Source organism: Silene latifolia, chromosome X (genome assembly GCF_048544455.1).
Source record: "Silene latifolia isolate original U9 population chromosome X, ASM4854445v1, whole genome shotgun sequence".
Classification (NCBI taxonomy): Eukaryota; Viridiplantae; Streptophyta; class Magnoliopsida; order Caryophyllales; family Caryophyllaceae; genus Silene; species Silene latifolia.
Genome location: NC_133537.1, coordinates 229627152 through 229631984, shown reverse-complemented (window position 1 = coordinate 229631984; position 4833 = coordinate 229627152). Strand labels below are relative to the sequence as shown.

Below are 4833 nucleotides of genomic sequence, written 5' to 3'. Positions count from 1 at the left end.
TGTTTGATATTTTGCATGTCTAGAAGGTCACAAGGTGATTTGTTACCTTTTGACCGTGAAATTGAAAGAACCTTGACGAACAATAGGAGATTTGCTAGGAGGAATTTGAGAGGTATTAGTGAGGTTGTTCAACCAACTATTGAGTTCATCAACCCTTTCGCAATAGAAGGAGAGGAGAACCCATTACACAATACCCCACAAAATCAACCTACAATGCCTAAATTCTCATCACATTCCGTACCCACCGAAGAGAACCTACCCAATGGTACTCCTACACCACAACATCTAACCGGAAATTTTATTGCCAAATCCGCCTTTATCCAATTAGTCGAAAGGAGCCAATTTGGGGGGATGCCTAGTGAAGACCCTCATTCTCATATGGAAACCTTTTGCGACTATTGTGATGCAATCTCTCAAACCGGTGTGACTCAAGACCAAATTCGATGGGTCTTATTTCCTTTTTATCTAATCGGCACCGCGAAACAATGGTTGAAGGGCCTTGACAAGGCCACTCTCGGAATAGATTCTTGGAAGAAGTTGGCTCTAGCTTTCTACAAAAACTTCTACCCACCGAAACATGCTAAGAGCCCAAATTACGGGTTTTAAGCAAAGGGATGAAGAATCTTTGTATGAAGCTTGGGAGCGGTTCAACGGAATTTGTCGCTCATGTCCTCACCATGGACTTAGCGAATGGTTCTTGGTACAACAATTTTGGAACGGTTTATATGAAGATTCAAGGAACATTCTCAACATGGGATCAAATGGAATGTTCACCGAAGTTGATGACAATCAAACATGGAACAAAATTGAGGAAATGGCGGTCCATAACTCACAATATAGTAGACCTCGCAAGACTACTAGAGGAGGAAAGCATGAAGTGGACTCCGTTACTCAATTGGGTGCTCAACTTAGTGCTCATATTGACACAATCAATTTGAAGTTTGAAAAAGCTATGGCTAGACTTGAAGAAGTCTCAAAATCACCAAAGCATCATGTTAATGCCATGACGGCATCCTCATCAATCCCAAGTGGAGTATGTGAGAGTTGTGGAACTTTGGGACATGACCAAAGTGAATGTAGGGGAACAAATGAACAAGTGAATGCTTTCCAAGCATACAAGAGTGGTACCCCTTATTCCAACTATTACAATGAAAACACCAAGTTTCACCCAAATCTCTCATACAAAAGCCAAAATGTTCAAAACCCTCAAACAACATACACTCCACCACCCATGAGAAACCAAAATCAAAGACCCTTTTACAATCAAAACCAAGGTTACCAAAATAAAAATCCATACAATCACCAAAATGACAAAGGTTTTGATGTCCAAAAAGCGGTCCTCCAAATGCAAAAGAATCAACAAGAATTTTTCACTCAAATGCAAAAAGATAGTCAAGCAAAGGAAACCACCATCAACAACATTCTAGCTCACACCAAGATGTTGGAAACACAATTGACTCAACTAGCATCTTCAAGCTCACAAAGGCAAAAGGGGCAATTACCACCTCAAAGTAATCCCCCAAGACATGAAACGGTTAGTGCCATTCACTTGAGAAGTGGTACAAGGTATGAAGCACCGAAGAAGCAAGTTGAGGATGAAGTTGTGGAAGCTAGTGATAAGGAAGAAATTGTGCAAAACTCCAAAGATGGAGAATCATCAAAAGAAGAAATTTCAAAGAAAAATGAAGACAAGGTCAAGGAGAAGGAGCCCATTGTGATTAGACTTCCTTTTCCAAGTCGTCAAGCCAAGCCCAAATTTGATGACCAACTTGGAATTAATAAATCACGTACCGGCCTATGCGAAATACATGAAAGATATCCTCACAAAGAAGAAGTCAATCCGGAAACTTGAGACTATCGCCTTCACTAAGGTGAGTAGTGCAATACTTCAAGGGAGTTCACCTCCAAAACTAAAGGATCCGGGAAGCTTCTCAATACCGTGTACCATTGGCGACACAACGATCAACAAATCCTTATGTGATCTAGGCGCTAGTGTGAGTGTTATGCCGTACTCGGTGAGTAAGAGGTTGGGGATGGGAGAGCTTAAATGCACCAACATCACACTCCAAATGGCCGATAGATCGACGAAGACACCATTAGGGATATGGGAAGATGTCCCCGTGCGAATTGGGAAGTTTTTCATCCCAGTGGACTTTGTCATTGTTGATATGGAGGAAGATTCCAACATTCCAATCATTCTAGGAAGACCTTTCCTACACACCGCGGGTGCGGTGATTGATGTGAAACATGGTGAGCTCACTCTAGAAGTGGGAGATGAAAGCATAACCTTTAAGCTTGACAAGACTATGAGAGCTCCTCGTTTGCATGAACCGTGTTACATGATTGATCATTATAGCCGAAAGGATAAGAGGAAGAAATCGGAACTCCAATGGAAGAAGAAAATTGAAGATGCTCCATTCAAAGAGCAAGTGAATTGTAACAAGGAGAGCTTGCAAAGCTCATCAAAATCAATCAAAGAAGAAGAGGATGGCCTCATTGGCCAAGAGAGGAATTTGGGAGAGTTGTCTCCATCAAATCAAGAGATTTTCAATGATCAACTTAATGAAGTTTGTGGTCTTTGGGACAACGAATTTGAAGGGATTTTTAATCCCTAAATTGGTAATGCCATCGATCAAGACCGACAACAAGGGCCAAAGTCTATTGAATACCTCTACCATGATAATGAACAAGCTTTTGATTACTTTTTCAAGGTGTTGAGCAACATCAATAATACCTTGAACATGCCCCCTTGACGTCTAATCAAGAATGAGAGTTTGGTGGAGTCCTCCCTAAACCACCGTTTGTAAATATTTCTAACTCCCTAACTCGCATTTCAATTCTTATATTGCATTTTTTGTCATCTTTGGATTTTTATTTACTTTGATCAAGATAATTGTCATGTTTGAGAGAAGTGAGGGACGGACTAATAATTTCAATTGATGTGTAGTGCTCTAGCTTAGTGTGGGGATGGCAATTGCCTAGGCTATCCATGCCTTAGTAGTGCCCCCACAATGAAGAACACAAGATATAAAGAAGAATGGAAGAATGATAAGGGATATGCATTGTACACGGATAGAACTGAATCCGGGTACAAAGGGGCCGAATCCGAGCGGATTCAGGAGAATCCGCCCGTCTACAAACAATCTGAGCGTATTGGGTAGAAGACGCACGGATTGCCCCTATGAGCTGAATTTTTGAAAGATTTTTGACTGTAAGAGAATCCGGGCGTCCTGAACATCAATCCGCTCGTCTCTGAGAATTCGCCCGTCTTGTGGGGAAGACGTCCGTCTTCTCTGCTGAGGAAAACAAGAAAAATTCCTGGACTGAAATCCGTCCGTCTTCTGAAGAATCCGCCCGTCCTGTGTCAGCGAATCCGAGCGTCTTCCCTTAAAGACGCTCGTCTTTAGGCGAGTTTTTCCCAACCCAGAAAGTGCAGAATCCGCCCGTTTTGGGCAGAAACCGCACGGATTGCCCCTGCAGTTCGAATTTTTTCGGGCTTTATAAAACCCCTCCTACCTTCATTCATTCATTCATTCATTCATTCATAACACTACTCAAAAGCATCAAAACCCTCATCCTCTCCATCACAAAAACAAAATTCCTCAACTACATTCACCAAAATCAAATCAAATCATCCTTTTAACAACAAATCAATCACTCCTTTTTCAATAAAAATCAAAACCAAGCACAAAATCTTCAACCTTTGAGTCGATTTTTGAATTCAAAAAGGCAAAGCCTTTCACCTTTAAATCGATTTGGGTACACTACAAATTGAAGATTTTTCATTCTTTTCTTGGTTAATTCATCAATGGCAAGGACTAAGGGAGCAACAAAGGCAACAAAGGCACCAAAGGCTAAGACACTTTCACAAAGGCAAAAGGCTCTTCAAGCAAAGAAAGCATTGGCTATGGTGGTAGCCACCCCAAACTTGGAAGTGCAACAATAACAACAACCTTCTATGGGAGCAACAACATCTACGACTCCGGAAATTGATCAACTTTTGCATTATCCGGAGGTAACTTTTATTTCCGAAACCCATAGAGATACTTTTGCCAAGTTTGCTAGGAAATCATTTCAATCCACCAAGTTTATTTGTGAAGATACCTTAGATAAGTTGGGTGTTCTTGAGCAAACTAAAGCCTTTTTCAAAGCAATGGGGTTGAAGAAATTGTTTGAATCAAAAGAATTGACATACCCCTCCCTTACCTTGGAATTTTTGAGTTCTTTGAAAGTCACCAAAGTTGAGACTAGGGAGAACCTCGAGTTTCGTCTAGCTAATGTTAGTAGACGCATTTCCTTTAGGGAATTGGGTGAAATTTTGGGTCTTAGTGATGAACCGAGTTATTTTAAGAATTATGGAAAGTATGACCCCGACCCTCTTTGGGAGGCAATTTCCGGAAGGAAATTTAAGGATTTTCATGCGAGTCGTGCTCTTTTAGTCCACCATCCGGGCATAAGGGTATGACACAAGGTTATAGGAAACACCATTATTGCAAGGAAAGATACCAACCATTTCACCAAACTTGATTTTATTCTTCTTGAATCGGCTTTGAACATTGGAAGAGTACAAAACAAGCCTTTCAACTCTTTAAGGCTTTTGGTAGATAGATGGCTCAACATTGATTGTGGGAAGAAAGGCACTACCGTTATTGTCAATGGCGGCCTAGTCACTATCCTAGCTAAATACTTTGATCCTAACTTCAACAAGGATAACAAGTATAAAGCAAAGGAGGGTGGTCATCTTGTTGATATGCATACTATGATACACAAGTACAAGTGGGTTGCCCATAATCCTCTTGACACCGAGTATGGATGGCTCACTAGTGAGGCTAG

The 4833-nt window shown here is 41.1% G+C and overlaps 1 non-coding gene across 1 annotated transcript; it reads right to left on the bottom strand.

Moving 5' to 3' along the window:
- Positions 1-577: 577 nt before the first annotated feature.
- On the bottom strand, positions 578-684 carry LOC141624503 (small nucleolar RNA R71). The gene has a single exon (XR_012534310.1). It is a non-coding gene; the product is annotated as a small nucleolar RNA R71 (small nucleolar RNA).
- Positions 685-4833: the final 4149 nt, after the last annotated feature.